Source organism: Orycteropus afer, unplaced genomic scaffold (assembly GCF_000298275.1).
Source record: "Orycteropus afer afer isolate SDZICR_OR568_19922 unplaced genomic scaffold, OryAfe1.0 scaffold00005, whole genome shotgun sequence".
NCBI classification, from domain to species: Eukaryota; Metazoa; Chordata; class Mammalia; order Tubulidentata; family Orycteropodidae; genus Orycteropus; species Orycteropus afer.
The window spans coordinates 21,823,819-21,838,736 of record NW_006921592.1 but is presented as its reverse complement, the minus strand read 5'-3'; the positions used below and the strand labels follow the sequence as shown (position 1 = coordinate 21,838,736).

General features: G+C 38.7%; 1 pseudogene; it reads left to right on the top strand.

The window, feature by feature from the left end:
• The window catches only part of LOC103196159, a 44,356-nt pseudogene extending 41,018 nt beyond the window's left edge, over positions 1-3,338 (top strand).
• Positions 3,339-14,918: the final 11,580 nt, after the last annotated feature.

Below are 14,918 nucleotides of genomic sequence, written 5' to 3'. Positions count from 1 at the left end.
AGTTATTTCTACTAACAGATAGAATCAGGCAATTGTAAATCTTAAATATGATGGAATATTTATGCAAACTCTAAAGTGATAAGGATAGCTGTGTGTGAATTACACTCAGAGGCACAGACAAATGAGACTTGGAGGAGTTAGGCCAGTTAATCATTAAGAAGAGAAAATCTGACTACAGTCACTGCAGAAAAATTGATTTGATCATCAAAAAATAAAGAGAAATCCTTGGGAAACTTTATGGAGTCTTCAAAGAGTCTTGCAAAAATGACCATGTTATGACTGAGCTGTGAAAGTCAAGAATGAAATCAAAGATATCATGTCCTGTTATTGTATAATTTTGTCTAAAAAAATATTACCCAAACCCTTCAAATGCTTGATTTGGTTTTTACTCTAAGAATTAGTGCACATTTAATAGGAAAAGAAGGACAATCGTGGGAATCAACTATGAGAATTATTTATTCTATGAAAATTAAGTAGAAAGAGCATTATGATTCAGTGTTTCAAATGATTTAAAGTGTGATGCTGAGATAAATTTGAGGGATACTGGAGCAAAAAAATTTTTTTTGGTACATTTATTAAATAAGCTTAAATATGGAAAAAAAATCCTCCATAAAAGGTTGCTACTTTTGCTACATATTTGTCCCTTATTGAGGAAAGTCAGTCTGGCAGTAAATACAAAACTTGGTTAAAACAACTTAAACATGGGTGCAGTGATTACCTTGATGAAGTGATAGTGTTTGACGAATATCATAAAGCAATAAACATATGTCCTGTGGGTTCTTCAAAGCCAACTAAGACAGGCTTAGCAGTTGCAGAGCTTCAGACCAAATTGCCAAAAGCCAGAGTTGTTTATGCTAGTGTCATTGGTGCTTCTGAGCCATGAAACATCATGGACTGTCTATAAGAACTATCTTGAAATATGGGGTGAGGGAACTCTATTTAGGAAATTCAGTAATTTTATTCAAGTAGTTGAGCAGAGAGGTGTTGGTGCCATGAAAATATGGATATAAAGCTTAGAGGGATGTGCATTGCTCCACAGCTGAGCTTTACCAGAGTGACCTTCAAAACTGAGGAAGTTCTTTCTCAGAGCTATGTAAAAATGTATAACAAAGAAGTCAAGTTGTGGGTGATTGGGGAGAGTGATTTCAGCAAGCCTGAGTGGCAGTGAGCAATGGATCAAGAAATCCACAGGGGCCCAGTTGTGGTTTAAACCCAGAGATTTCTCAAATACTTGTGTATAGCTTCCAAAGATAAAAGAGTTGGGCAATTAGCTTGAGAAGAAGTTAACAATGGAAAATGTGTCGTAACTGACCCACAATCTATAGAAGCTAGGACTCTAGAAGCCTTGGAAGAGGGCAGGGGAGAACTGAATGATTTTGTTTCAACTGCCAAAGGAGTGTTGCAGTCACTCATTACAAAGCACTTCCTTGCTTCAGACGGGAACATACTTTATAGTTTACTAGGAATAGATTTGACATTTCCAAGTAACAACAGTTCACCAAGTCCTTGTAAAGAAAATAAAATAAAGAAGTGGAAAGGTGAAGAAATAACAAGCCAAGAAAGCACAGAAGTTGGGTGGCTTTACGAGTAGCAGTTCTGATAACAGTGCCAGTGATCCTGACACCTCTGATAAGGAAGAAAGTGACTATGAGGGCTCTGAAAACGAGTTCTGGGAATGACAAGGATTTCAATCCATTTAGATAGGAGTCTAGTGAGGACGATAAAGAAGATTCCTAGTTAATTGGAAAAGATCACAAGAAAAACAAAGATATAAAAAAAAGAAAGCATAGATCCAGATTCTATTCAAAGTGCCTTATTAGAATCAAGTCTTGGATCAAAATATCTAGTTTTTTTTTTTTGGCTACACCAGTTGTTTCACCTGCTCCTAACAGTGCACCAGCTAACAGCAACAGCAACAGCAACAGTAACAGTAGCCATATAACAAATTGGGATGCCATGGAAAAGACTCAGCAGATGAAGAAAGACCTACTTGATTAGCTAGAAAAATTACCTGAAGACTTCGCTTCTAATACCCTGGATGAACTTGCTGATGAATTTGGTGACCCTGAGAATATTTCTGAGATGACTGGCTGTAAGGGACAGGTTGTAAGCAATAATGACAGAAGTCTATCTTATGAGTCAAGATCTGAATTTGATGTGCCTGTGTTGTTGCTGTTGTTGTTAGGTGCCATTGAGACAGCTCAGACTGATAGTGACCCTATCTACAACAGAACAATGATTGCTTACAACCCATCCCTTATGGCCAGTCATCTTAACCATATTCTCAGGGCCATCACCTTCATTGATAACTTCATCCAGGGTATTAGGAATGCAGATGTACCTGTAGAAATACTAAATATCACAGGAAAAGCAAAAGTTTATGGATGGAGATAATAATATTGCTATCATCACAGAAGCTGCCAGGTTAGGTATTTCATTATAAGCAGATTGAAGAGCTAAGAATCAAAGGCAAAGAGTTCATATGACTGTGGAATTACCCCGGAGTGCTGAAAGAGCAACTCAGCAATTTGGATGAACTCATGGATCAAACCAAGTTATTGCTCCTGATTATGTCTTCTTATTTCTGAATTGGCAGGAAAACAAAGATTTGCATCTATTGTTGCTAAAAGATTTGAAAGTTTGGAGGCACTTATACATGGTGGCAGAAGAGCAACAGAATCTAGAGATTTGAGTAGGTTCAACTTCAACTATAAGTATGGGAGAAATGTAGAAATTTTCATGGGATGCATTGTAAACCTAGATTCTCCTGTGATATCACCACCTTCAGACCACCCTGGCGGAATTCTTGAAAGATGTTCAACAAAGAATGATTGGTGTTGGCCTGTTCAATGTAGAAGATTGCTCAGGAATTCTTGTTCTTGGTAAAGGTTATATAAACATAGGAAAATTCTTAAATAGAATTTTGGGCATGGAGATGCCTCAACAGAATGCATTGTTTCATTCAGTATTTTTGGAGACACACTTACTGCAGTTTTCCTGCATATATATTAGATCTTGGTTCTGAAGATGAAAATGTAAGAAAAGGTGATGGTGAGGAAAAATGATGTTAAGAAGTTCTTGACTTCAGGATATTAATGTCTGGTCGTATAGAATTATACACTATTAGTGTAGAGATGGGGATGTCCTAGGGGGAAGCCACCAAGATTTGGGTTGAACTGACAGGACCACATAATGGCTTTTACTTGTTATTGCAAGTACGACTTGTTTCCATTGAATATGAACTTTTGGCATATGTAACGCTTTTTCATGTCCAATATGGGAATTACCTCTTTGCTTTATGCCAATTTTCCAACTGTGTTTTGTTTCCTCTACTTTGACAACCGACTAATAATTATGGGTTTATTCATTTATATAAATTTTCACGTAATATCTTGTGGGACATTATCAGAAGCATGCAAGTTTAGAATTGTTATATATCCTTCATTAATGGAATATTTTTTGAATGATAAACTGTCCTTGTTTAGTCTTAGGAAAAAAAGAATTAGTACATAGTTGCAATTTTAATCTAAATTTTATTAAATAAAAATACATTTAAAAATAATTTTAAGTTTCAGTTTTCGAGATAATCTCTTAGTCAACATTTACTATGAAATGTTGATATCTGTTCTAAATGGATTCACTTTAGGTTGCTTTTTTTCAATGATCCTTGGAGAATGAGTATCTACTGCCTCTTATTTAGATGGATGATTGAAACCAACAGTTTAAAACAAAAAAACAGTTCAGAAAGTGGATTCAGAGTACAACTGTGATCCTTTAGGCTTTCAATGGCTGATTTTTCAGTTGTTACCAAGTCTTTCTTCAGAGGCTCCCCTGAGTGAGTTTTACTTCCAACCTTTCAGTTAGCAGTTGATTGTGTTAACACTTTGCATCACCCAGGGGCCTAGAAACTGAATACTTCTATGCAAGTATAAAGTGGATACATTTGGAAGAGAGACATAGGAATTGGAAAATGACTTCTAATTTGATTCTATACATTTCTGTACTATTTGAAGTTATTTTATTTTGCTGAAGACACATACTACATTTAAACTTTGATTTTTTTTTCCTTATGTGATAAAAATATCTCAAGGGTGTGTTGGTAAGAAGGGCCATGATGTGAGGTCTAAAGTGGTTCTTCCAGTACAAGCTTCTGGCAGATGCTGTTGTGCCTATAGTGAATTGGGACAGAATTCAAGGCTGATCAAGGAAAAAGATGTGACCACAAGATAGCAGTGTTGCACAACAAGCTGTTTATTGGTGCTGATGCATCGACAGCTGTGCAGGGAGTGGTCCCCACAGCAGAAGGCTCCCCAGAAACAAGTAGAGCAGGGAATCACCTAAAGGGGAAGAGGGTAAGGGAGCCCCCGGGGAGGGGGGGAAGAAGGGCTTACTTGGTCTAGAGTCTCTGATTGGTAGAAAAGGTTAACACTCTCAGCTGCTAACTGAAAAGCTGGAGGTTCAAGTCCACCCAAGGTGCCTCAGAAGAACACTGTGGCCATGTACTGTGAAAAAAACCTTATGGGGCACAGTTCTACTCTGATACACATGGGGTCATCATGAGTCTGAATTGACTCAAAGGCAGGTGGTCTTCCATTTGCCTTGGCAATGTCCCTTTGTAACAAAGTGGGAAGAGCTCTAAAGGGCATCAGGAGCTTCTTATAACTACAGGATTTTTGTCTTATCTAAGTCTAGCAGACCTCAGGTGATGTTTTGTGGGTTTTGCAAAGCAGGCAAGCTCTAAATGGCTAAAAATCTGTTGATTTGGATTATTTACAAAATAATAGGATGGGTACAAATTTCAGTTTGGTGCTGGTGGGCTTTTCGGGCTAACAGGCCCAAACAGATTTGAAGAAATAAACCATCTGGGCCAATATACAGAGGCTGCCTTTGGTTCATTTATGTAACAGTGCCCCTTCCATATCCCTTCAACTCTTACTGCACATGCTGGCAGCTTCCTCCTGCACATATCTTTGAGTCCCTGCCTGGGGCTGTCTCTGGCTGGCAAACTGTACATAGGCAGGTTCCATGAAAAGAGGATGCTGCTGGAAGCAGCCCTCGGCCCTGATGATTGGTAGCTGAAAGGTGATTGTCCTAGCTTCTACGTCCTGGAAGGGACAACTCTAAAATGTGTCCTACATAATCCCCCAGAAGTTCCCAACAGGACTGATCCCTGGTTTCCCACAATGGCTGTCTTCTCACTAGCACATCCTTAGTTGGCTCCCTTCCCTCCCTTGCTGGTGTTTCCTGGGATCACTTCCCAAATAGATTACTTTCACTAGAATCCTTGTCTCAGCATCTGCTTCTGGGGAAGCCCAAATGAAGATATAACTTCTGGTGTGTATGCCAGAAAGGTTAACTGCCTTTCTCCTTTGAATAGGGTGACATGAGTTGAGGAAGTGTGCACCTTTGGGAGGGAAGGGTCATGTTGGGGAAGGAGAGAATATAGAGAGAAATTCTGCTCAGGAGCTAGCCCTGCCCCCTACACACCCAGGCTCATGGGGGATAGGTAGGAAATTCTTCTTTCGCATATACTGCCAAGAGGGGCAATGATCTTCCAAGCCCCTCACTCCTATGTTAGAAGAGGCTAGAAAATTGACGACACCAAGAGAGAAGGGGCAGACAGATGGTCCCTTTTTCTCCTTCCACTGCTGCTGGAGCACATAAACCTATATACTTCAGGGGTCCCTCAGAGCCCCTGGCTCCAGATTAAGTGTATTGTTTTGAGTCTCCAGAATGTGGTTGGACTGTAGGACTGAGAACAGGCCACAAACCCAACCTCAGGACCAGATACTGTTCCTGGTAACAAACTATGGAACAGGTTTGAAAGATTTCCCATGTTCTTGCTGAGTCCTTCTCAACTATGTGACTAAATGGTGACATCTAAATCCAGAAACTCAGACTCTGTTTTCCTGAGGAAGCAACAGGATTTTAGACATGAAATCAATCTGAATTGACTGTTTTTGTGATTGCTTTGATAATTTAATATAGTGGAAATAACTGTCCTAGTGTCCGGATTGTGTGTGCCTATGGCACTTGACTGCTAATCAGAAGGCTGGCAGTTCAAACTTACCAGCCACTGCTTGGAAGGAAGGTAGGGCAATCTACTTCCATAGTGATACTTTCTTGGAAACCCAAGTAGGGGTTGCTATGAGTCGGGTCCGACTCAATGGCACATAACAACAACAACAACAACAACAACAGCAAAGTATCTGGATCTAGTCCTTAAAATATGGAAAGATTTTTTTTTTGGTCATTTTCTGGGAACATTCTCTCTGAGCGCTCTGAGATACTTTGCTGAGTTAGTCCAAATTCCTGACCCACAAAATTGTGAAATTTAATGAAATGGTGGTTGTTTTAAGCCACTGAGTTTTGGGGTCCTTTGTTATGCAGTAGTAGATAACTGAACTTGGAATGTTGGACCACAGCCTTGACCTTTAAAATCCACTCTTATTAATATTCTATAAATCAATATTCTATGTAACAAGAAATATACATGGAACACGATTTCTTAAACACAGTTTTTCATTTTTATACTCCCCAGCTGAAAATCAGCAGACTTCAAATCATTCAATGAATCTAAATAAAAATTTTCAATTTTGCAAGGTGGATTGATGACATTATGGTCCCAAATTTTCATGCCTCTCAGTATCCATGCCCTTTGGTCTCCCTTCATACTGATACTGGACTTGTCCATGTGACTTCCTTTCACTAGTGGGACAGAGGCAATCTTTATACAAGTTGAATCTTGAAAAAATGCTTGTAAATTTCTGCATCTTCTCTTCTGACCCCGATACCACCAAGAGACCGTTCTCAGGCTAGCCCACTGGAAGAATGTGAGAGACACATGGAATTGAGCCAACATCTCCCAGATGAGTCAACCTAGATCAATCAGCCCCACCATTGGTCATGCAATTTACTGCTGACTACAGATGCATGTAACCAGAAGGCTAGCGGTTCAAACTCACCAGCCACTCCTCGGAAGGAAGATGGGGCAATCTACTTCCGTAGTGATACTGCCTCGGAAACCCAAGGAGGGGTCGCTATGAGTCGGGTCCGACTCTACGGCATGTAACAACAACAACAACACAGATGCATGAGCAAACTGAGTAAAATCAGTCAAGTGTGGCTTAAATCAGCAGAATCACACATTGGATCCATTTGTGGGAAATAGTAAATGGTTTTGAAGCCCCTAAGTTTTAGAGTGGTTTGTTACGTAGCATTATTGCGACAATAGATAGATAGAGATAGCTGGAGTTGTGTTCACTCCAACTCATGGCGACCTTATGTACAACAGAATAAACTGTTGCCCCATTCTGCACCATCCTTACAATTGCCAGCATGTTTGTGTCCATTGTTGCAGCTACTGTGCCAATTCACCTCACCTTTAGTGGTTCTCCACTTCACCAAAAGTGATGTTCTCCACAATTGATCCCACCTGATGACACGTCCAAAGGAAGTAAGTTGGACAATGTTCTGTTGTGATTCATTAGGTTTTCCTTACCTAATTTTTGGAAGTTGATCACCAGGCCTTTGTTCCTAACCTCTCTTAGTCTGAGAGCTCTAACGAAACCTGACCACCATGGGTGACCATGCTACTGTTTGAAATACTAGTGGCATAGCTCCCAGCATTATAGCAACATGCAAGCCACTGCAGTACAACAAACTGACAGAAAGATGGTGGATTTGGCAATAGACAACTAATAGTCTCTATTCCAGGCCCTCCGTAGTCTGCTTAGTATTACTTCTTCCTACTTTCCACTACCATCAGAACAAAATTAAAAAATCAAAGCAGGTTTCTGTGGCACATATACTTTTAAATCTCCATTCATTGCTTGAATGATCTCTTCTGCCTGGGCTACTCCAACATGTCACCCCTATATTGTCTTCCTGAAACTTTTTATTTAGTTTTCAAAACCTACATGTAATTTTTCCTCAAAATGTTTTCCTAACCTTCTCTAAAGGAGCCATGGCAGTGCCATAGTTAAGCACTGGGCTGCTAACCAAAAGATTGGTGGTTCAAACCCACCAAGGACCCATGGAAGAAAGATCTGGTGATAAGCTCTTGTAAAGATTACAGTTTAGGAAATTCTATGAGGCATTTCTACTCTGTCATATAGCATTGCTCTAATTTTGAACCAACTCAATGGCACAAAACCACAACAAACTTCTGTTTTAGCTTCCTGTTTTTGTTGTAATAAAGTACAACACAGCTTTGCTGTTATGGGCTGTTGAGTCAGACCCGACTCATAGAGACCCTTCCTTGGATTTCTGAGGCAGTATCACTATGGAAGTAAATTGCCTAACCTTCCTTCTGAGGAGTGACTGGTGGCTTTGAACCGCCAGCCTTCTGGTTAGCAGTCAAGTGCTTTAAGTAGCTTAAAACAAATTTATTCTCTTATAGTTCTGGGGTCTGAAGTTTAAATTCAAGGTATCAGCAGGACTGTGTTCCTTCTGGAGCCTCAGGGGACAATCTGTTCACCTTTTCCAACTTTTAGAGGCTGTCTGCATTCCTTGGCTTGTGGACCCTTCCTCCATCTTCTAAGGGCATCACTCCAAGCTCTGCTTCCATTGTCACATATCTTCCTACTGACTCTGATCCTCCTGCCTCCCTCTTATAAATATACTTGTGATGATATTGGGCCCACTTGATAATCCAGGACAGTCTCCTCATCTCAGGACCCTTCATTTAATCACATTTGGAAACTCTTTTTTATCACGTAAGGTAACACATTCATAGATCCCAAAGTAGATTGCCCAATATTCTTTCTGCAGAGTGGCTGGTGTGTTTGAACTGCCAACCTTCTGCTTAGCAGACAAATGCCTTAGGCACTATGCCACCAGAGCACCTTATTTTCTACTAGACGGTGAGCTCCACAAGATAAGGCATTTTACGCATTATTGATTTTTGAATCCATGGCACTTAGCACAGACATAGATAGCACAGAGTAGTTCTGAAAACATATGTAGATGTTTGATGGACATGGGGTAACCTAAAGTCTTTTTATGTGCAACTATATGTAAGGAGAGAGAGAAAGTGTGTATGTGTGTGTGTGTATGTGGTATAATCAAGTTGATTATCATCAAGTTGATTCTGACTCATAGCAACTCCATGGGTGTCAGAGTAGAACCACACTCTCTAGGGTTTTCATGACTATGACCTTTTGGAAACGGATCACCAGGCCTTTCTTCTGAGATGCCTCTGGGTGTGTTTGAACCACCAATCATTTGGTTAGTAGCCCAGCATTTGATATTTACAATACCCAGGAACCCTTACACCCTTTATACACACACATATATCACAACATATATCTTGTTGTTAGATGCTGCTGAGTTGATTTTGACTCATAGTGACCCCATGTGACAGATTAGAACTGCCCTTTGGGTTTTCTTGGCTGTAATCTTTATGGAAGCAGATTGCCAGCACTTTCCCCTACAGAGCCTCTGGGTGAGTTTGAACCACCAACATTTTGGTTAGCAGTTGAGTGCTTAATAATTGTGCCACCAGGGCTCCTGATGTATGTCTTACACATACATACACATCTAAGGAGATCCCCATACAATCTACTTGCATATAGTGTTTTTGAGGCAGTGAAGTAGGAAAACTTGTTGTTGAGTGGATGAGATCAAAGAGAATTCTTTCCCAAAGCATGTATTTCCACACTTTATACTTATATTCTTACATTTTCCATCTTGGAGTGATTTAGACCACACAACCACAAGCAGTGGATTCTCACACGCTCTTCTCACAACATCCCCAAGGAGGGAATGAATGTTTTCATCCTGTTCATTAGAAGGAAGGGAAATGGAGCCTAAGGCAGCAGCTGAGAGGCTGGACAAGCTGTAGAGGTGTGAATAAAATGCAGGTGGCTGGGCTCCCAGACTGGCACTTGCCTGTTAGATGACAGTGATGAGCTTGCAGCATTGTATCCAGGTGTACATCATCACCCACTCCTCATCAGTGTCACAGCTTTGGGAGGGATTATTCCTTTGAGTGGAAATTTTCCCATGATTGGTTTGCATTCACAGGGAGAGGAAAGATGAAATTCAAAGAAAAATATGTTCTTTGCTTTACAGCTCAATGGGAGGATGGTTGTATGTATGGATGGTTGGATGTTCAACATCCAAAAAAAAAAAAGAAAGAAAGATATTCTCTGTTCATAGATAACAGCAGAAACCTTTCACATGCTGAACTCTCCATGAAGAAAAATGTGCCTATAAAGCAGCATAGTTCTAAGGCACTTGACTGCTAACCAGAAGGCTGGTGGTTCAAACTCACTAGCCACTCCTCGGAAGGAAGGTTGGGCAGTCTACTTAGTGATACCGCCTCGGAAACCCAAGGAGGGGTTGCTATGAGTCAGGTCCAACTTGACGCACGTAACAACAACAACTGGCATTACTGAAACTATTCAGGTCAACTGCCCCATGGCTGGATGAGCATGACAAGCTCTGCTGTGTTATTTATTCTGATGCAATGGGGATGGACTTCATAATAACAGCAGGCAGGACAGGGAAGTAGAACAGCACATTTTTCAGTTCTCGTGGGGTCATTGAGATGAAGCTAGGGCTCACGGAAACCAGCTGTTCATAGAGGATGGAATCAAGGTCCCTCTAACATTGCTCCAGGCTCTTCACCATTGGAGACCTTTCCACATTGGGAATTCCTTACCAGCCACCCTACCACTAAGAAGAAGAAATGGGTGGGTGATTTTTTGTAACTTAATGAAGATCCTTGGTACTGGAACAGTCTGGAGCTTTCATCTTTTTTACCTTAGTGAAGACTCTTTAAGGTAGACCAGGCATGAATCATTGCTCCAACTTTCTAAATGAGGCATCAGATCTCTCTTTTATTCTGTATCTTTGCTCCCTTGTTGATTCAATCCAGCCCTGATCACTCCCTGGAACAAAGGACTTCTAAGTTCAACTGCCTGCTTCTTCAGTCCATTTGGATGTCTAACCAGCTTCTCTGTAGCCAAAATAGAATTCTTGGTACCCAGCTTCCGATCTTTTCCTCCCTTATGCTTCCCCATCTCATGCCTTTCTAGATTAACAGCGCCATTATCGATGCTGTTGTATCTACTTCTATTCAACATTGTACTGGAAGTCTTAGCCAGGGCAATAAGGCAAGAAAAGGATATTAAAGGCATCCAAATTGGTAAGGAAGAAGTAAAACTATGCCTATTTGCAGATGATATGGTCCTGTACATAGAAAACCCAAGACACATGGTTTCAATCTCTCTCCATTGAGAATAATGTTGATTGTTGGTTTTGCTTATATGTCCTTTATTACATTGAGGAATGTCCCTTCTATTCCTATTTTTCTGAGAGTTTTGATCAGGAAATGGTGTTGGATTTTATTAAATGCCTTTTCTACATCTATTGATATGATCATGTGGTTCTTTTCCTTGTTTTATTTATATGATGGATTATGTTGATTGTTTTTTAATGTTGAACCATTCTTGCATACCTGGTATGAATCTCACTTGTTCATGATGTATTATGCTTTGGATATGTTGTTTGAGTCTATTGGCTAGGATTTTGTTGAAGATTTTTGCATCTATATTCACGATAACAGTGTTTTTGAGGCAGTGAAGTAGGTACACTTGTTATTGAGTGGATGAGATCAAAGAGGACTCTTTCCCAATGCATGCATTTCCACACTTTGTATTTATATTCTTCCATCTTCCATCTTGGAGTAGTCTGTAGTTTTCCTTTCTAGTGCTGTCTTTGCCTGGTTTTGGTATCAGGGTTATGCTTGCTTCATAAAATGAATTTGGGAAAACTCCATCCTTTGGTATGTTCTAGAATAGTCTGAGTAGGAATGGTATCAGCTCTTCTCTGAATGACTGGTAGAATTCTCCAGTGAAACCATCTGGGCAAGGACTTTTTTTGTTGTTGGTAATTTTTTAAAGGCCTGTTTGATTTCTTCTTTTTTTTAAGGGTCTGCTTAGATTTTCTGCCTCCATCTGTGTTAGTTTAGTAAGTAGTGTGTTTTTAGAAATCTGTCCTTTTCTTCTAGGTTTTCAAATTTGTTGGAGTACAGTTCATAGTATCCTGATATTATTCTTTTTATTCCTGTTGGTTCTGTTGTGACATCACCCATTTTGTTTCTTATTTGTGTTATTTGCATCTTCTTCTTTTCCTGTATTAAGTTTGCCAGTGGTTTGTTAATTTCATTAATCTTTTCAAAGAACCAACTTCCAGTCTTGTTAATTTTTTTCTATTGTCTATTTTTTGCTTCATTTATTTCTGCTCAAATCTTTATTTTTTCTTTCTTCTGGTGACAGTAGGCTTTTTTTTTTTTTTTCCTTCTGCTCTTTTTCTAGTTGTTAGAGATGTTGGGTAAAGGTGTTGATTTTGGTTCTTTTTTTTTTTTTTTTGAGCTGTGTATCTCTTGCTATAAATTGTCCCTGATCACTGCTTTTATTGTGTCCAAAAGATTTTGATATGTTGTGTTTTCATTCACATTTGATTTAATAATTTTTTTAATTTCATTTTTTATTTCTTCTATTGCCCAGTTGTTTTTGAGGAGGATGTTATTGTGTTTCCGTAAGTTTGCTCTTTTTCTGTTGGTTTTCCTAATGCTGATTTCTAATTTTATAGCATTGTGATCTGAGAAGATGCTTTGCAATATTTCAATGTTTTAAATTTATTGAGGTTCACTCTGTGGCCTAACATATGGTCTATTCTGGTGAATGTTCCATGTGTGCTAGAAAAGAATGTATATTTTGCTGGTGTTGGTAGAGTGCTCTATAGATGTCTATAAGGTCAATTTGATTGAGCATATTGTTTAGTTCTTCTGCATCTTTGTTCGGTTTCTTTCCAGTTGTTCTATCTCTTATTGAAAATCGTGTATTAAAGTATTCTACTATTACTGTGGAGTCATCTATTTGTCTTTTAAATTCTGTTAAAGTCTGTTTTATATGTTTTGGGGTTCTTTCATTGGATGCATAGATATTTATTATGGTTATGTCTTCCTGTTCAATTGATCCTTTAATCATTGCATAATGTTCTTCCTTGTCTCTTATGGTTGTTTTTGTCTTAAAGTCTATTTTATCAGAAATTAATATTGCCACTCTTTTCCTTTTTGGTTGCCATTTGCTTGGTATATCTTTGCCAACTTTTGATTTTTAATCTATTTTTGTCTTTGAGTCTAAGGTGAGTCTCTTATAGACAGCATATTTATGGGTCATGTTTTCTTACCTACAACTCTCCACCTCTTGAGTGGTGCATTTAATTCATTGACATTCAATGTAATTATTGACAAGCATGAATGTTTTGATGTCATTTCATTATGTGTTTTTCATGATGTTGCTGATTTCTTTGTTCCATATACTTTTCTGTGCTGAGCTAATTTTGTTGATGAATCGTGTTATCATCTCCTTCATTGCTATTTTAGTATTTGCTAAATATTTGTGCTTGTCCTCTTTTTTTATTTTGATGTGAACATTTATTATTTTTCTTTGAGGTTAACCTATGATTTATTATTTTCTTCCCAAGTTTAAAACAGTCTGTTTTATCTTGCAATTGTCTTAACTTCCTCACCATTTAGAAGTTCTGTAACTATTTATTCCATCTGTTTGGTTTGCAGTTGTCCTCATTTACCAATTGATGTCTCTGGTTCCCTGTTTTCAGTCTTGTAAGCTTATTTTACTTTGGATACTTCTATAACTGGGTTAGTTTCTGGGTTATATCATCATGTGTGTTAATCATTGATTGTTTGCTGTTGTTGGTTCTCTATCGGAAGGACTCTCTTTAGCATCTCTTGTAAGGCTGGTCTGGTTTTACCAAATTCCCTTAATTTCTACTTATCTGGAAATCTCCTAATTTCACCCTCATATTTGAGGGACAGTTTTTCTGGGTATATAATTCTTGGTTGGAGATTTTTTCCTTTCAGGGTTTTATATATATCATCCCATTGCCTTCTTGCCTGCATGGTTTCTACTGAGAAACCAGAGCTTAGTGTTATTGGTTGCCTTTTATAGGTAACTTTTTGTTTTCTCCATGCTACTTTCAGGATTCTTTCTTTGTCTTTGGTTTTGGTGTGCATGATTATGATATGTCTTGGAGATTTTCTTTTGGAGTCTATCCTATTTGGGGTTCATTGAACTTCTTGAGTGGAGATATTCTCATCTTTCATCATATTAGAGAAATTCTCTTCCAACAAATCTTTGACAATTTTCTCTGTGGTTTTATTTTGTTCTTCCTGTTCTGGAATTCTGATTACATGTAGGTTATTCCTCTTGATGGTATCCAACATGAATCTTAGGCTTCTACATTTTGTTTTGATCTTTTGTCTGATTGATCCCTTAACAAAGTAGTATTGAGGTATTTGTCTTCAATCTCATTAATTCTGTCTTCCATTGATTTGCTTCTACTCCTTTGCCCCTTCGTTGTGTTACCTGTTTCTGAAATATTAGAATTAATCTTCTGAATTTCTATTTATTGTTTTTGTATCATTTCTAATTTTTTGTTTATTTGGTCAATTTGTTTTTGTATTGGTTTCCTAAATTGATCTAGAGTTTTGACTGTGTTTTCCTTAATTTTGTCATTGTTCTCCTTGATCTTGTCCTTATTAGGAAGTTCCAATGCTGCTTCTTCCTCAGGGATGTTTTCTGGCTTTGTATCCTGGTTTCTTGTTTCTACTACTTTTTCTTGCTTCTTTCTGTGACTGTGATAGTCTGTTGTCTCTGAGACATTGTGTTGTTGTTGTTATATTTATGTTTGATGTGTGAAAGAGAATGAAAGTATGTGCATAAATATTTGTTAGTTGTTCTTAAGGAACAGTTGAAGGTGAGTTGAGCTGCTATTGACTGCTGTCTATCTTTGGTCAATTGGTACAAAAGCAAACGGTGGCCCTCACTCAGTGGATGGGGCTGCAGGAGGTACAGGTATGGTTGGGTTGTGTTGGAACAGTTGTT